At 42.7% G+C, this 19,607-nt stretch overlaps 1 pseudogene; it reads right to left on the reverse strand.

Annotated features, from left to right (window-relative positions):
• Positions 1 to 5,758: 5,758 nt before the first annotated feature.
• LOC145413750 (carboxypeptidase B-like) lies at positions 5,759 to 19,081 on the reverse strand (annotated as a pseudogene).
• Positions 19,082 to 19,607: the final 526 nt, after the last annotated feature.

Here is a 19,607-nt window from a genome sequence, read left to right on the forward strand (position 1 = left end):
ATGTTCCGCACCTTCTCATTTATGTGGTCACCCGGAGTTAATCTAATTGATAATCACTCCTAGGTATTCTCCTTTCTGATATGTGTAGGTTTCAGCTTCCTAGCTTATAATCCCAATCTGGTCTTTTTCCACTTATACCAAACATGTCATTTGTCCACATTGAATTCCATTTGCCAGCTATTGCTCCATTAATGATCAAAGCTCTTTCTTCTTGTAGCTGTCTGCAAGAGCCTGTGTTTGTAATTCTCTTTTGTATTTTATATCATCAGCACACATATTTAGATAGATTCAATTTCCAATGTCCCTTTCTATTTCATTTATATATACTAAAAACTGGGCTCAGAGTGTGTGTGTGTGTGTGTGTGTGTGTGTGTGTGTGTGTGTGTGTGTGTGTGTGTGTGTAAAATCTAAATATGCTTGCGAGTATCTCAGTGCCCGTATGTGTGTGTGTGTGTGTGTGTGCGTGTGTGTGTGTGTGTGTGTGTGTGTGTGTGTGTGTGTGTGTGTGTGTGTGTGTGTGTGTGTGTGTGTGTGTAATTCACCGGGTGGGTCAGGATCACTTGATGGTCGTGATCGTCAGCTTTTACCCTCCCGGAAGGGAGCTGCGAGCTCATATAGTCCGATCTAAGGGCAAGGCTGTGTGTGTGTGTGTGTGTGTGTGTGTGTGTGTGTGTGTGTAATTCTGTCCTTTGTGAATCCGTAAACAAATATAAAGTACATAATGTACACTGATGACGAAATATTACAACAGTGGGGTCGTGCTTATAAATTTTCTTGAGCATATATACAACTGAGGCTTTTATATGCTTGTCTTAATTCACTTATACATGCATTAAAAGGAGCTGGAGAGGGATGCCTTCATGTGGTGGCACTGATATGACTGGTGGCTTCGCTGCCTGGTTGTACAAACATCCTCAGCCTCCTCACAGTCCCCTGAAAGGAAGAGGAGAGGAGCATTTTCAGCCTGCATTCCACTGCGTTAGCATTCCAAATGAACCTGGGGCTGCTGCTACTACTACTACTACTACTACTACTACTACTACTACTACTGTTACTATTACTATTACTGCTGCTACTACTAGCCCACTACTACTACTACTACTACACTCACATACCGAAGCTAAAAGTATTTGAGTATTTTTTGCTCGCAGGTATGGATTTATTTTCGTTATTGGTTGTGATGATGGTAGGTGGTTGTGGTGGTGGTTGTTGTGGTGGTGGTTGTTGTGGTGGTGGTTGTTGTGGTGGTGGTTGTTGTGGTGGTGGTTGTTGTGGTGGTAGTTCGCTGTGGTGGTGGTGCTGGTTGTGGTTGTGGTGGTGAATGGTTTGGTTGTGATTGTAGGTGGTGGTTTTGGTTGTGGTGGTGAATGGTTTGGTTGTGATTGTAGGTGGTGGTTTTGGTAATGGTGGTGGTGGTTGTGGTATTTGTAATGGTGGTAGTTGTTTGTAGGAGGGGTGAGTGGAGGGGAGCGAGGACGTAAGGGGGGAAGGAGGGAGGGAGAATGGAGAGGGAGGAAGGAAGGAAGGGTGCTTTTCAGGGAGGAGGAAGAGGTGGAGGGAAGGAGAAAAACAAGGGGGGGGGGAGGAAGGAAGGAAAGGAGAAAAAGGAAGGAAGGAAAGAGAGATAGGGGTCGAGGGAAGAAGGGGTGAAGGGAGGGAGGTGATGGTGGTTTGTAGTGGTGGTGGCGATGTTGTTGTTGTCGTGGTGGTGGTGGTGGCAATGGTTGTAGTTGTTCGTGGTGGTGGTAGTGATGGTGGTTGGTGATAATAATCCTGTTTGAAATTATTCAGCCATTATTAATGGTGTAATCATTATTATCATCATCATCCTATAGATGTGTGTGTGTGTGTGTGTGTCCCTTAAATAAAATATCGAAGTCGAATATTGTACAACGCTGGAGAGATTAACGAGAGGGGGGGAGGAAGGAGGGGGTGGAGAGGAAAGAGGAGGGAAGGGAGGAAGGAGGGGGTGGAGAGGAAAGAGGAAGGAAGGGAGGGGGGAGAAAGGAGGAGATGGAGAGGAGAGAGGAGGGAAGGGAAGAGGGAGGGGGGAGGTGGTGGGGGGAAGAAGGGGAGAGAGGACGTAAAGGGGAAGAGGGAGGAAACGTGCTTTTCAAGGAGGTGGAAGGAAGAAGGATGACAAGAGGTGGCAAGACAAGGAGTAAGGAAGGAAAGGAAAGGAGGAATACGAAGAAAGGAGAGATATAGAGAGAGGGGTGGAGGAAAGACAGGCCGTGGAGGGAGGGAGGAGGTGGAGGGGGGTGGACGAACTAGTGGGGGGCTGGAGGGGGAAGGAAAGAATGTGGGGGTTGGTGGAATTCACCCCAGCTTCTGGTTTGGGCAATCTGGCTGGAGCTGTCACAGGGGACGGCGTAAACGCTTTTGGTAAGATATTTTTTTCCCCTTTTTCTCCTCATTAATTGCTTATATGATATTGATTTTAGTTTGCAATGTAAACATTCCTATTTCTAAAGCTTAGTCAGATAACTGAAATCATATTAAAACGGGATAACAGAGCTGAGTGTGGATCAGGGTGTGTGGAGATTGGTATTTGTAGATTTTCAGCTGTATGCATGGAATTTTGGTTTTCAGTACGTTTATGGATATATTATGGTTGTTTTTATGGACTTTTTAGTGTGATGGCTTATAAGGATTTTCTTTTTCAGGGGTGTGAGTTGAGGTGGAGGATAGCGAAGGGGAAAATGACTTGGAGGTGAATTTATGGGCACCCTTTCCGGCATCAAAGCATTTAGCTGTTGATGGTAACCACCAGAACTACCACAACCACCACCACCACCACCACCACCACAACGACAGCCATCACTTTGGAGGGAACATTTAACTGGATAATAAGTTGGTGAGTATCCGAAAGCCTTTTCAGTTCATTATTATTACCGGTATTAATTTTATTATTGGTTAATGTACGCTTTACTTGAGGCGGTAGGACTTCTCCAATTCATTTCATTCCTCCAGTTTTTCTGTAAGTTATTCTCTGGGAGGTAAATTACCTTTTCCTGCTGAAAAATTTACCCCATGCCGTACCTACTATTGTTTTCCGGCGAAATGGGAGAAACTCAATGTACTCAAAGGTGGATTTCGTTTCCCAATTTCCCAAATGGAGCTTAGGTTAGGGTAAATTATTACGTACAGGAACTAGGTTAGGTTAGGGTTAAACATTTAGTAGACAGTCTCTTCTGCGGCTCTGTCAATACACTGATGAACCAAACAAGAGTTGTCACAGAGGAACAACTAAAAAATAACGGGGAAACGTATAACAAGAAACTTTTGTGTCACACCCAGAAAGTCGGAAAAATGACTATCAGGAAGAACTGATTTGGTAAGATGCTTCTACTGTCTTTAATGAAGGGTACGTTTACCATATTTTATGCTTGTCACTTCCGTATGGCTTTTCTGGAGGGGTTAGGTATATTAACTTTTATAACTATTTTAAAAATAATTTAACAAGTTTTTAATAAGATCTCCAGCCCCTTTACATTTGTTAGTTTTATGGCGGTGTTGTCCGATCGAGAAGGTAATTCTGACTAGTAACCAAGGAAATTCATTCCTTGAAGGCTTATCTTATTCCATGCAAAAATCTCTTCAAGATCCCAAACTCCTTTTCAGTAAGTTTATGCCAAGTGTAGTCAGATTGAGATGCTAATTTTGGCTAGTAACCAAGGATACCCATTCATTAACCAAGGCTCAAAATCCATGCAACAACTGTATAAAGATCCCTACCCACTTTTCAGTTAGCTGATGGCCAAGCCTTGTTAGAATTAATTGTGGCTAGTAACCAAGGAGACTACTTACTCATGACCAAGGCCCTTTGTAAAGATCCCCAGTCCTTTTTCAGTTACTTTATGGCCAAACGTAGTCAGATTGGGAGAGCAATTTTGACTAGTAACCAAGGAGACTCATTCCCTACCCATGACAAAGGCACTTCATAAAGATTCGTAATTTCCAGTTTAGAGTGAAGCAGTCAGATTGGCATGGTAATATTGACTAGTAACCAAGGAGACTCATTCTTTTCTCATGACCAAGGCTTTGTAAAGATCCCTAACTCTTTTCAGTTAGTTTATGGTCGTGTAGTTAGATGTAAATCCTATATTTGGCTAGTAACCAAGGAGACTCAAGAAATTTGCCCAGATTTTCATTCTTTTGTAAATGATTTCACATAGCTCATTGGCAGAAACAAGCAATGGCATGGCTGTACACTCATCCCATAGTACTACTTTGTGACTAGCCTCATATTCTAGTGTTACTCTGATAATACATTTTAGTATTCAAGATGGAGAAATGGCAATTTTAGGCCAAGTTAGAGTAAATGCAATCTAGTAACCAAGGAGAGTCATAGCACTTGTTCATGACTAGCTTCAGATTTTAGCTGTAAATCAGGATAGTAACCAAGGAGACTCATTCCATCTCACAGCCAGTACCAGAATTATCTACCTCTCTGTTTTGGTTGGTCACTTTAGACGGTTCACTTACGTCTGAAGTCAGTATGTCTGTCTATATATCTATCTGTTTATGTATCAGTCTGTCAATTATTCAGTCCATCTATCTTTAGTCAGACGCTTTAAAACCGAAAGGGTTTCCCACAAACATATCACCTTCATGTCACCCTGTCCGCTACCAGGCTGCCCGTCTTCTAACTTACACATTCTTTGAATCTACCTTTCCATCCCATCCCTTTACCTCATCCTCGTGCTGTCCCATTCTTAACTTATATAGACTCTCCTAGTCAGTCTCTCATACTCCATGCTTTCCACATGGCCAGACCATCTCAGGATACTACTAACACTTTCCAGCACATCCACATCAACACCACAATGCTCCTGAACTTCCTCATTTGTCTGTTTGTCTCTCCACGTAACTCCACACGCTTCTTTCAGATAACCCATTTCCACTACTCTTGCTCTTGACTCGTGTTCAGATTGATGTAGGACAAGACATAAGTAGATCAGTAAATAGATAAAATGGAAAATTAATTATAGACGTTCTGTATTTTTTAAAGTATTGTGTATTTCCTTTAATCAGTTGCCCGGTACAGTGTGGAAGTCCATCTGGCTGACGGTACAGTAAATGATTTATCTTATTTACTGAGATGACTTGTTTTATATGTATTACTTCCTGTTGACAATTTTCTATTCAATGGAGGGTCTCTAACTATGAGGGGGTGGTAGAAGCTATAACTAATACTGTCAATGTCTCTCCTAAGCTGACAATAATCAAGTGAAGGTATAAGGATTGAAAGTAGGGTGACCCAGTTCCCTCAGGTGATGTGTTTTCTTTCTGGGAGACTTTTCAAAGTGAGGGGGTCAGATATAGCCTTCATTTGGTCCATCAATTATAGACTCCACCTTAAGCTGAAACTATAATCTAAAATGATCAAAAATAAACCACCAAAATACTTCACATAATTGAAGGGAAAGACAGCATTAGCCGCACCGTATTACACTCATGTGGCCAATATCACGTCTGCCTTTTTTTTTTCTTTGCTTTAGCTTCTAGAGGCTTTTATTTTCCAATGGGGATGTTTTTCGAATGCTAAAAGTCATCTATACCTTTGCTAAGTTGAATAATTGGTTTGAAAGTACCAGCAGTGAGTTACACCAATACGTTGTCTTAATGTAGGATTAGTTGTAGCCATGACACCAGCCAATGTTTCCTCTCCTGTGGGTAATGTCTGTGCCTTTTCCAACCTGAATACAACCGTGTGGAAGAAACACTGATAACCGGCATTTAAATGGCCAAGGGTTTAGATGGCAGCAGCAGCAGCCACGATACCAGCGAAGGTTTCCTCTGCTGTGGGCAGGATCTCCTCTTCAGGGAGTAGGAAGCCCCAGGTGCCTTCGTCCCGCAGCTGGATGGTGTTGACGTACGGGATATTGGCAATTTCGTAGGCCCAGTCGTAGCTGGCACCAGACGTCACATCTGCCGTGCAATGCACACACTTGTTTATAATACATTCCCTGTCTTATCTGTTTTTACAGGAAGAACTACATCGTGCAGTTGTATGGTGTTTATAATACATTCCCTGTCTTATCTGTTTTTACAGGAAGAACTACGTCGTGCAGTTATATGGTGTAAGCTTATTGGATATTCCAACCGCCTTAAGTCCAGTCGCTCTCCCTCCGCGAAAACCAAACTGGTTCCACGAATTACACAATAGGAACGTACCTATTGTTCCTATGCCTGTGTACGCCGCTGTATTGTACAGTATTTTGAGTCTGTATATGTCATCCAGAGATACATAACACGGTGCGTTATAATGCCTAAAACAACTCTTTCACCTGTTGCAATGAATAAAACCACAGTTACAGGTGGCAAAGTTTTGAATGTTCATTGTTGAGAAATGACTTAAAATCGAACTAAAAGATAGCTGTCAAGTGTGCCAAAAAGATGTAAATACCATTAGAAGAAAATAAGCTGCAATATACAATATACATAGCTAAGATAGAGGTGCTGGCAGGGTGACGTGTATACAAAGGGCAGGTGTTATTCTGGCCACCATAGGGTTTTACAGTGCCACTTCCTTAACACTTTATTTTGTCATATGCCACCTTAATGATATCATTACTTATTTCACCATATCCCACCTTAATAATATTATTGTTTATTTTCGCATATGCCACCTTAATATTATTGGCCAGAGTCTACGAGAGTTACCATTCACAAAGAATGACAATTTTATGACAGGAACTAAGTTTCATAATTGTATGACTCATTTATGGCAGGTAAATCCCGAGGAAACAACTAATACTGAATGTGTTGTGATATTTAAGTGGTATACAGCAAGACCGCTGTGTTACCGTGGCTGTGGACTGGCGAACAAACCACTGCTTTGCGGATCGGGTACAGTCCAGAGCTCAAAGATTGTTAAAATGACGATTATTGGAAGCGGCAGCTGCTGCTCAAAAGCCTTGACAAACTGGGAAATGACCAGTAGGAGGGCGAGACTGGCTGCTGTGCCGCCAAGATGCAGACCAGCAACACTCAAGCCACCACCAGTCATCTCAAAAAACAACAACAACGGATAAAATACTGCTGTAGAGGGTTTCCACACGAGGCGAGAGTTTATCACCGATACTAAGAGCACTAAGGTAAGTTAACATGCAGTCAGTAGTAAGGTGTGGTAGGGAAGATAAATGCTTAAGAAAGAGGTTTAGGAGAGACTCCTACACTGATAGTGATACAGGCGGGAGACAAATGGCAGTCCAGTACTTACACATGGTGTTGGCGACGCTGCCCTAAGTGTAGGGTGTGCCAAAGACGGCCTCCAGCGCTTCCACACCCGCCTCAACAACACGGATCTGACAACACAGGCACCGTATGAGTACTGACACCACCACCACTACACCTCTTTCACCTTAACTTGGCCCAAATTATCGTCCTTTTATAGCTTGATTTATGTAGCTCAATGGCAGAAAAAAATAAATGCTACGGCTGCACACCCTTTCCATAGTACTGTTCAGTGATGTGCATTGTGTTCACGACGATCTCGTCCTCGTACCCGATATTCAGTCAAAATGGAGAGATGTCAATTTTAGGCCAAGTTAGAGCTGAGTTAAACCGCTAGGTATTGGTGATAATAATACACAAAATACGTCATCGTAGTGAAAGGATGAGTACGATATTTTGTCATCAACCAGACACACAGAATGAGAAGACAATTGCAGGAGAACTATCAAGCCTAATGCACAGTGAAATGAACCACATAATTATCAGTGAACCCTTCGAAATTCTGCCTCCACTTCAGTCAGATCTCTCTCTCTCTCTCTCTCTCTCTCTCTCCTACCTTTGGATGCACATCAGATACACCTGTGGAATGGAGCAATTTTGTCGAATGTAAAGGCAAAATGCATATCATACTTGCTTCATCGAACCATTGCGATCCCTTGTCAATTCATTTTCTTCACCAGGTTTATTTCCGTGCTTTCTGACACACTCATACGTCATATCCATCCACCTGCTTGACCTACCAACCCTTCTGTCATAAAACTCACTCACGTATACCCGTTTCACCATCCAGTCTACCAATCCTTCTCTCATAAAACACAGTTACCCGTTTCACCATCGTGTCTACCTTATGCTCTCTCCACAGAACCATACTGTTTAAACACACACTCTTCCACTCTATTATTAACATACTTCCATTCTCCATATCTTATCACTGTGGACGTCTTACCCTATCCAATCAACGCATGCAACACGCATTTCTCACCATTCCTGTTCCGACTGCTCTTACTCCTGTACTCACACCCATGACGTTGGCCTGCTTCGGGCACACTTTAACTTGGTCCACATTTTGATCCTTTTTTTTGTTTTTTTTAATCTTATTTACGTGTTTCAGTGGCAGGAAAGAGATAATACTGCCACCCTACACTCTTTTCATAGCACTGCATCGTGGAGAGATGGTAATTTTAGTCAAAGTTAAAGTGAGACGAGTATAAATGATATATATTACCATTTCGTCGTAGTCGTCGGGTAAGGCATCAGTGTAGCCGTAGGGAGTCATCCAGTGCTGGGAGTAGGAGTGCAGACTGTAGAACACGGTGACGCGACTGCCCAGGGCCTCAATACCGTCCCTCACTGCCTTCGATTCATCCTCCGAGAACGCTTCCGGGCCTGTATGGGATAGACGGGTGTTTGGCCACTTTGATGATTACCAGTCACCTCTATCTCAGCGATTTGTTCTGCATATAACCATTCTGTGCTCCCTTGCGTGTTACTGATGCAAACAATGTGTATATTAACCCCTACGTGCTGGGGGTTTTCTGATGTTGCACACTCTTCCCTACAGGGTATAATTCCTGATGGAGAAAAATACCCTTATTTCAGACCCTAATATACATAAGACTTACCAACATAAGAGATAAGATACATAAGACTCACCAACTCTTCTTTCAAATGAAAGTAAACCCATGTCTCCAGATGGTCCCATCGATGAGTGAGGATGAGTTAAAGTTCAAAGGTTGGTGGGAAGACACTTGTGGCTATACACGTCAACCGGCATTGCTCCACACCCCAAATTGTGAGGGCTATACACGTCAACCAGCGCGTAGGGAGCGCCATTACAGGAGCCGCCAGAGGCCGAGCTAGGGTGCCTAACCTCGTATCATCCTTGTCATGTGTAGTGCATTGGGTGCAGTGCGTTGATCTCAGGTTATACTACCACTGTTAAACTATGTCATCCTTTCATAGTTATTCCTTTAGCATAAACAGTATCTCTCTCTCTTTCTCTCTCCTTCTCTCTCTCTCTCTCTCTCTCTAAAACATTCATAGTCCTGGGTACACTAAGGGGGTTGTTAGGTGTCTGGTGGCTCTGATGCATTTAGGTCTTTACAGGCAAACCCATCTGGTTGCCCTGATTTTTTTTTTTTAATATGATATGGCCTTGGGGTAGACCTGAGAATGTTGTCCACTAAAAAAAGGGCACATCATCAACCTGTGGGGATTCACGTGACACCCTAGTCGTCAAAATCAGGCCAGAATGAAAGCCTTTACAATGCTAACAAACAGACGGACAGATGCAAAATTCTTCCCTGCTCAGTTGGACATCGACATTGTGTTTGGGAATGTAAATAACAGTTCAGAGTATGCTAAGGTGTATGCAAAATAAATCGGTCAGAAAGAGTTGCTGCCAAGGCTCCTCTCACTTAGATCACGGCCTTAGTAGCGATAAGAAGAGAAAAATACAAAAATAAAAGAAAAATAATGCTGTATTAGTGACTGATGCTGATGATTTAAATATTAACGAAAGAGGATAAATAAGAATTTCTTTTTGATGATGGTGGAAACAAAGACACGCAGTGTAGTTCGGTTGCATTTGTTTTGTTTCCTGCTAAACAAGATGAAGCAGTCAGAGGTTGCCACACCTGCGCCCCACCATCAGAGTAAAGGCTGGTCCACACGATCAGTGGCCACCTGTGGCTTTGGAATATGGTTTGGATAACATGTTGGCAAATACTGGTGTAGACGTAATGAATTGACGCAGCTTCCCCGCTTGTGATTACTGTTCATCGTGTGATTCGTCACGTTGTTTGAAACTTGAGCAGCGTGCTCGGATGCGACACGCACCAATTCTTCAGGTGAATAGAAAGATCCAACGTTTGACCCTGCCCTGTGCCCTTGACCTTTGACTGTTTTCAAACTCGAATCACTTACCTGATCATCATTAACAGATCCACCAAGTTTGGTTTGAATCAGATATAAAGTGTTTGAAGATGACCTGACCCTGTGACCTCGACCGACCTATATTTCTGAGAAAAAACTAATTTAATCATCTCCCAACCTTAAGCCCTTCCACCAAGTTTGGTCAAAACCAAATCAGATCTGGGTTAAGAGGCCTAACATTTCGCTTTGACCTGTCACCTTTACTAATGACCAGATGGTCTCAAAATCTAATCACTTCATCATTTCTCATCCGTAGCCTTTCCACCAAGTTTGGTCAAAATCGGATCAAAATTCTGAGTTGACCCTGACCTATTGTGTATGACCCCGTCGGCCAAATAATAATCACGTGTTCCTCTTGTTATCCTAAATCATTATGGCAGTTTTGGTGTAAAGCCAGCCAACAATGTTTTTTATTATCTTGCTCACAGACAGACATACAGATAGACAGACAGAAAAGAACAAAGGTGACCAAACACTGAACCCCTTGGCGCGTGGGTGTAACAGCCTCATGTTTGGTGCTGCATCCCAGTAAGGTGTGGAGGCTGCCCATCACAACTTCCTGAGGTCTAGTACTTCACTGTGCAAACTATATCCATGTAGCAAAATACAAATGACCTAGTGAATAATATTAAATGCATTGACACGAAATACATCATTAGGATGAAAGGTATTAAGAGATTCTGCTAAAAGCATAGGAGAGTACGGCCCTTGACCTCCCTCACCTTGGTAAAGCTCAGAACAAGGTTCATCAGAAGCTCCGGGTTCACCGAAGGCAACCTCAAAGTTGCGGTTAACATCGACACCATGACATGCCAGGACACCTTCATGCGGCACACGATTTTTGCGCCACAGCCGGTCCTGTGCGAGGAGGAAGAAGCAGACGGATTAGATTTATACCTGTCAACTGCACCAGAGTTATTCCATCTACTTGTGTATAGCCACAGGCCTTATCGCAGTGGCCATTTTTGGCTAACATGTTAGCTGTTTTTGCTAATCGAAACGGATAATGAAACGATCTACTCAGCGGGCTCCAAATTGTTCAACTTTTTTCGCTTCAGTTCTTTTTTATCCTTTGTGGGATTTTTTGACCTTGTAAGTGGTCGAGAATATGTTTTCAGACATTAAATTAGCCTCATCTAGCGCCGCCTAAGATATATTGTGAAAGATACAGGGTGTTTTATTGAGGAACGGGCACCACTTGTTGCTGCACATGACGAAATTGTACAATTTGTATACGTTATATTTTTGTTAAAGTAGAAGAGATTAGATTCATATCTAAAAAATCGTTTCCGACAACCTACATCATCAAATCAACCCACCAAGGATCTCAAAAGATTTGTGAAAAGAGAAAACCGCCAAAAAAAGAGGGCCCATAAAGTAAATATTGACCAGGCGATCATAACACTGGCGTGTTTTGTTGGGGCGCTGCCTAACAACAGAAAACACTAGGTAGATGGAATTCTGCACGGATTCTACAGTAAGAGAAGCTATGACATTCTATCCTATGGGTCTTGCAACTTCTGTCAATTGGTGCTGTGCCTCTAACATACAAATAATACATTTACCAAGAACAGAAGTTGCAAAAGAGGACTTCGTAAAGGTCGTTTGGTGAACATCCTACAATGAGTCTAAGTAATGATTTTATAAAACTAGTAAAATTTAAATGTGATTAATCAGCATAAGATTTTTACATTATTACAAACATCATCGTCATCATCAAAATAGTAACCAAAATGACAGCGGTTGTGAAATATGGATCGGGTTTGACTTAAGGTGGTCCAGGAGTATTCGTAGCCATCGGGGTTGACAACGGGTATGATGTGGAAGTCGTATGTGTCAAGGAGTTCTGTGATTTCACTCTTGGTGCCGTAGCTGGAAGCCAGCTCGTCCAGGATGTACAGACAGACGGCTGGAGAGATCCATTCACGGGCGTGGATGCCACAGTCTATCCAGATCACCGGTCTTGTCTCACCGCCGTCACTTGACACCTGAAAATGTTAGTGTACCAGACATGTAATTACGTACTCGAGTAACCAGTAGTTTTAAAGGAGAGTTTTCACTGTGTTTTAAGGCGGGTTCATGGCTGGAACTTTGTTGTTTGCCGTCACTCACGCTGTGCACTGAGTTTCGGTCAACCGCTAAAAGAAGTCTTCAGTATTGTCTTATCTGAAGGCAAGTAATGTTACTGGGTTCATTGCATGCATGTCTCGCAGCCAATCGTTAGCTAAGCACATGACACCATGGATGGAGGCAACAGGAGTGTACAGATTTTATATATCTATTGCTGAAATGATCATCGACCTAAAAGTTCAACAACAGATGGCAAAAACTTTATTGACAATGACGTAAACTTCTTTACACGGTGTTCATCTTTTTACACAGACGAGGCATTTGTAGTAAAGAACAGCGAGTTACCTTCACCACAAGGACTTGCCAGTTTCTCCTAGTGTCTTGTACTAAGTTTATGTAAAAGGAGATATAATGGAACACAACCCTAAATGTACAATAATGAATATACAGTTACCTGAGCCACAAGTATCTCTCTGCCCTCGTAGGTGGTGCCGGCAGAAGAAATGGTCACCAGGGAAGGGAAATCCTCCTCAACACCTTCAAGGATGGATTCGATCTGTGAACACCAAGTTACCAAGTGAGGCTACTGGCATCATGCAATATACACGATGAAATTTATCAGTCCTTTGAAGGCAAAACAACTGGAGACCTATCCAGCAGGTATCATGGCAACCCATGTATTACCAGTACAATGATTATGAATGATGAAGTCCAATTTGTTCATTTATATTATAAACAATATACACCAACGTCTGACAAAAATAGGAAAAAAAGGCAGGTGGTTCAGTATGAATTTTACTACTTAGTATTGAATGTGTGACTGTAAATGTGTGGAGTAAACACTTACAATTTTGCGACTGCCCACGATATTATATAAGGCGTAGGGACTAACACTTATTGAGTCACTGAATGTAAATGTGTGGAGTCAGCACTTAATATTACCACACTGTATCATGATATTATATGGCGTAGGGACTAACACTTACTATTGAGTCAGCGACAGTAAATGTGTGGCGTCAGCACTTAATATTACCACACTGCACCATGATATTATATGGCGTAGGGACTAACACTTACTATTGAGTCAGCGACAGTAAATGTGTGGCGTCAGCACTTAATATTACCACACTGCACCATGATATTATATGGCGTAGGGACTAACACTTACTATTGAGTCAGCGACAGTAAATGTGTGGAGTCAGCACTTAATATTACCACACTGCACCATGATATTATATGGCGTAGGGACTAACACTTACTATTGAGTCAGCGACAGTAAATGTGTGGAGTCAGCACTTAATATTACCACACTGCACCATGATATTATATGGCGTAGGGACTCACCTCTTCCAAGTTGTGGTACTTGTTGTGGTCAAAGTTGCGGGGCAGCGACTGACTGACGGGCCTTTTGGCTGCCTGCTCATCGATGATCCTGCACACACAACACTTAATTATATCATTCTGTCTACACACTCCAACGACTATCAGTAACTATTCACTCCACCATTACACATAACAGCCATTACACACTACACTCTGCACACTCCAACCACCTTCAGTAACTACACACTCCAACCACCTTCAGTAACTACACACTCCAACCACCTTCAGTAACTACACACTCCACCATTACATATAACAGCCATTACACATAACAGCCATTACACACTGCACTCTACACATTCCAACCAATTTCAGTAACTACCCACTCCACCATTACACATAACAGCCATTACGCACTACACACTACACACTCCAACCACCTAACTTACACACTCTACCAACCTTCTACACACTCCACAATAACCCTCCACTCATATTTCTCATTTTCATGTTACTGTTTTTCATATCACCCTTTTGAATATTATCCATTTTTCATATTGTTCTTCTTCATATTACTCTTTTTCATATTACTCTCATATGGCTTTATATTACTCTTTTTTACAATACTCCTGCTACCTACAGAGGATTTTTGTCAGCTGAAGAAATGTTTGTGGAATTATAGGGTTTAGATAGAACCCCCCTAAACCGCTTCAAATACGTCCTCGAGCGTCAGGGGTTTATGAGTAGGCGTAACACCTTCTCCCTTGTGAATTATTTTCCATTTTTTCTCCTGAACATTATCTCATGTTTTATTTATACCTCGTGTTATTCTCTCATGTGTTATCAATATCTCGTGTGTTATCTGTATCGTTTATAATGACATAGTTTGCATGAACAACATACTACAAAGTGTTAAGTTGTGATTTGCAGATATAGAAGTGCTAAAGACGAGGTGCTAGTAAACGACCTTAGCCAAAAAAAAAAAAAAAAAAAAAAAGTAATTTATCGACCTTGAGAGAGAGAGAGAGAGAGAGAGAGAGAGAGAGAGAAACGCATCGTCCCACCTCGGGTTACTTTGGGCAACTGGATGAGGCAATGACGATGATGGTGATTGACTCATGCCTGGCTGTTTGTGATTTACGTTGACTGGTCATGCAACATCCCTCTTTAGCACAGCAGCAATGACTGTGGCAGATCTCTTGTTAACTATGATTACTTAACACTTCCTCTTCAGCGATTCAGTTTGCATACTTAATCTTCATATACATTTATTTTCCTGACGCAAACTATTGTATGTCGATAGACAATATACAATAACACACGAAAGTATTAAGGAGGGGTAGGTATAGGAAATTGCCATAGAATTATGAAGTCCGCTGTGTTAGGAACAAGAGGAGTCAATAGTGCAGTGAGTGTGACAACACTGGACAATAGTGCAGTGAGTGTGACAACACTGGACAATAGTGCAGTGAGTGTGACAACACTGGACAATAGTGCAGTGAGTGTGACAACACTGGACAATAGTGCAGTGAGTGTGACAACACTGGACAATAGTGCAGTGAGTGTGACAACACTGGACAATAGTGCAGTGAGTGTGACAACACTGGACAATAGTGCAATCAGTGTGACAACACTGTACAATAGTGCAGTGAGTGTGACAACACTGGACAATAGTGCAGTATGTGTGACAACACTGGACAATAGTGCAGTGAGTGTGACAACACTGGACAATAGTGCAGTGAGTGTGACAACACTGGACAATAGTGCAATCAGTGTGACAACACTGTACAATAGTGCAGTGAGTGTGACAACACTGGACAATAGTGCAGTGAGTGTGACAACACTGGACAATAGTGCAGTGAGTGTGACAACATTGGACAATAGTGCAGTGAGTGTGACAACACTGGACAATAGTGCAGTGAGTGTGACAACACTGGACAATAGTGCAGTGAGTGTGACAACACTGGACAATAGTGCAGTGAGTGTGACAACACTGGACAATAGTCCAGTGTGTGACAACATTGGACAATAGTGCAGTGAGTGTGACAACACTGGACAATAGTGCAGTGAGTGACAACACTGGACAACAGTGCAGTGAGTGTGACAACATTGGACAACAGTGCAGTAAGTGTGACAACATTGGACAAAAGTGCAGTGTGACAACACTGGACAATAGTGGAGTAAGTGTGACAACATTGGACAAAAGTGGTGAGTGTGACAACATTGGACAAAAGTGGTGAGTGTGACAACACTGGACAACAGTGCAGTGAGTGTGACAACACTGGACAATTGTGCAGTGAGTGTGACAACACTGGACATTTGTGCAGTGAGTGTGACAACACTGGACAATAGTGGAGTAAGTGTGACAACATTGGACAAAAGTGGTGAGTGTGACAACACTGGACAACAGTGCAGTATGTGTGACAACACTGGACAATTGTGCAGTGAGTGTGACAACACTGGACAATTGTGCAGTGAGTGTGACAACATTGGACAATCGTGCAGTGAGTGTGACAACATTGGACAATCGTGCAGTGAGTGTGACAACATTGGACAATAGTGCAGTGAGTGTGACAACATTGGCAACACTGGACAATAGTGCAGGGAGTGTGACAGCATTATACAATAGTGCAGTGAGTGTGACAACACTGTACAATAGTGCAGGGAGTGTGACAGCATTATACAATTGTGCAGTGAGTGTGACAACACTGGACAATAGTGCAGTGAGTGTGACAACACTGGACAATAGTGCAGTGAGTGTGACAGCATTGGACAATAGTGCAGTGAGTGTGACAACATTGGACAACACTGCAGTGAGGGTGACAACATTGGACTCACGCCTGTACGTCGGTGATTTTGACTTGGACGGGGATGTGTTTGGCTTGGAGTCCACTTAGGAAGACTTCAACGAGGCTGGGAGGAACCATGACGTCGACAGGGACTCCCAGGCCATGAGGTTCAGTCCACTGTTGCAGCTGCAATTGCTGCACTTGTTCCTGCAACACCTGCGCCTGAGCTGTTGTATGTGGCGTTACACTCACAACCTGGTACCTGAAACGCACACATAGACGTACATGTACATTCATTGTTGCAGCTGCAACTGCTGCACTGCTTCCTGCAACACCTGCGCCTCAGCCGTCGTATGTGGCGTTACACTCACAACCTTGTACCTGAAACATGCACATAGACGTACATGTACATTTACTGTTGCAGCTGCAGCCGCTGCACTGCATCCTGCAACACCTTCACCTCAACCGTCGTACGTGTCGTTTCACACAACAATGTACCTGAAATGGCACATAGACGTACATGTACGGGATATACAGCATCTCACTTTCACATCCTTGTGCAGTGAACCAAAGAAATTCTCGACCTGTTTTGCAGATGGTTATGGAGGGACCAATGCTGCCAGCGTTGTTTCAGTACGGATGGTATGCTTGAATCGCATTTGAGTTTCATACTACCATCGTCACAATGTTCAGATTTAGTGAATGTAACATCAGTGAGCACTTATAAATCCTTATCACGTTTGTATTCAAACAGTGTTTAGTATGGTGCTAAAGATTTACACTCCAAATTAGAATCAGTATCTAGCCCAGTCGCTGTGTTGCCATACAGGCAGCAGGAATATTTACAGTGTTAGAAACATACGAGTGATGCTTTGTAGCAGCCTTGTTGCGTGGTTTGATACTGTGCCACGTAGCATACTGGAACCTATTAGGGATGATATTGTTATATGGCTGACGCGTGTTTATATATCATATACCGTATATAGATAGATAGATACATACATACATACATACATACATATATATTGCACGATTTTGTCACTACAGAGGCTTTACTGACATCAGAATGCTTGAAATCATTATCTACGTGGCGCTGTGTACTGAAGTCCTAATTGTTGTACGCTTAAAATAACAGCTTATATAATAAGTCATCTGGGAAACTGCCAACATTTAAAGATGAGAGAGGTGAGGAGATGGACATGAATAAGTCAATGATTACAATTTTAAGAGTTGTTAATGATGGTTGTGAAGCTTGTGTCAGAGTATACGGTAGGTGGTTGTCAAAGCGAGTGGTTTCATATCAATGGTGGAGTTAAACAAGGATGTGTGATATCACCAATTCTGTTCAATGTGCACATGGATGAGGATACGAGAGATCTAAAAACTAGAGTTATGGAGAGAGGCAGGAGTGTACTAATGAATGGTGAAGGGTGGAGTATCACACACCTGATATATGCAGATGATATTGTGCTATTTGCGAGAAGAGTGAACAATAACTTTCCAGGCAAGCAGAGATTTGTTGGTGACTGTGAGCACCGTGCTTTGTTAGTGCATGTAGATAAGGAGTAGAGTGGCGGTTGTTGAGAGAGAAGATGACCTATATTATTAATGGAAAAAGACATAAATTCATAAAGTTTAAGTACATGGGTGGAATGAGAGAGAGAGCGAGAGAGAGATGCTAATGGGCAAAAGAAGGGGAAGCTGGCGTGGGACAGGGAGGGATATTGGCTGGTGCTCTGACGGCCCTGATACCAGATACCTCAGTACGGCATGAAGGAGATACCGTACCAATGTTAACATATGCATGCGAGACTGATGTGCCAGGAAACTGAAAAGACAGGCGTTAATGCGGTGAGTTGGGGTTCCTGAAAAATGTGTGTGAAGTGAGTATAGAGTGGATAGTCTAAGAAATAATGTGATTCGTGAACGATGTGGAGTAAAAAGGGTTGTGGACAACTGAACTGGGAAGGATGTGCTTGGATGGTATGGTCATGTGGAGAGAAGTTGTGTAATATTTTGGTGAAAAGGGAATATTTGAGTGAGCTTAAAGGTGGGAAAAGTTGTGGTAGGTCAATAAGTTGGCTAGATATGGTGAATGAGTGTGCAAGAGAGAGAGGTAGGCGTCTGATAAGGGACGGAATATGACAAGGAATCGAGCTGACTGGATTACGAAGGAGTGCATCACAAGGATTTCGTATCCCCTTTTAAACCTGACAATCCTCTGATTTGCTCTGCCTGATAGGTAATGATGATGCTTCATGTATAAGATGTACCTACGAGGTGCATCCAGGTTCCCGGGTGTTTCTGAACCGTACCCCACCCCACCTACTGGTAAGAAAAGAGGCGGAATGATGATGACGACGACGATGATGATGACGATGGTGGTGGTGGTAATGGTGATATAACTGTTAATAACCAGCAAGTTTTTGCATAGGTTAAAGGGGCAATAGAAATATATTATTTCTTGTAGTCACAAAGACGGACTGTTTATTAAAAATAAATTCTGTACACAGTAAATCAAGCATGTACAGTATAATGAGTCAGTTACTAAGTGTGTGTGCGTGTGCGCGTGCGTGTGTGTGTGAATATTCAATAAGGTTGAGACTACATCAGGCTGATACATAAGGAAGTATACAGTAATGAAGAGTGTGGTCTTACCCATGGTAGGATACAGCGGAGGTGAGGGCGGTCAGTGCCAACAACAGTAGTGCAGTGATTCTCATCTTGTAGGAAGTGTAACATTCATCTTGCACCCAAGCCTTATATATTACACCGACCAGGGAGGGGAGGGGGAAGAGAGGTGACGAGGGGAGGGGAAGGTTAGGAATAGGTGAAAGAAAAAGGGGATTGGGGAGGGAAAGATGAGGGGAGAAGGATGGAGGAGGAAGGGGGGGATGGGATAGTTTAAAGGTAAATAGGTGGGATGACGAAGTGAGTGGAGGGGAGGGGTGAAGCAAGAGAATAGATCAGGGGTGGGGGGTGGGGGGAAAGGGTTCAGTGGCCTTAGAGTAACTTCCTTCAGCTGCGGGATTTTTGAAGAAAACATTTGTCTTTTCCAGCGACAAACACTAAAATCGAATGTTACTTGTTTACTTAAGTCACTGTTGACTTGGAATCAAACATAAGATGATTTCCAGGTAGAAACTAAGCTTTGTTTTTTGAAGGATGGAAAAGTAGCCTGGGAAAGTCCTGTAAAGTCCTTTGCTTGTCCTTACTGTAAAATAAAACCTAAGCCCCGTACGGCAGGCC

Source organism: Coenobita brevimanus, chromosome 12 (genome assembly GCF_032717465.1).
Source record: "Coenobita brevimanus isolate Jiangsu-jjx chromosome 12, ASM3271746v2, whole genome shotgun sequence".
NCBI lineage: Eukaryota > Metazoa > Arthropoda > Malacostraca > Decapoda > Coenobitidae > Coenobita > Coenobita brevimanus.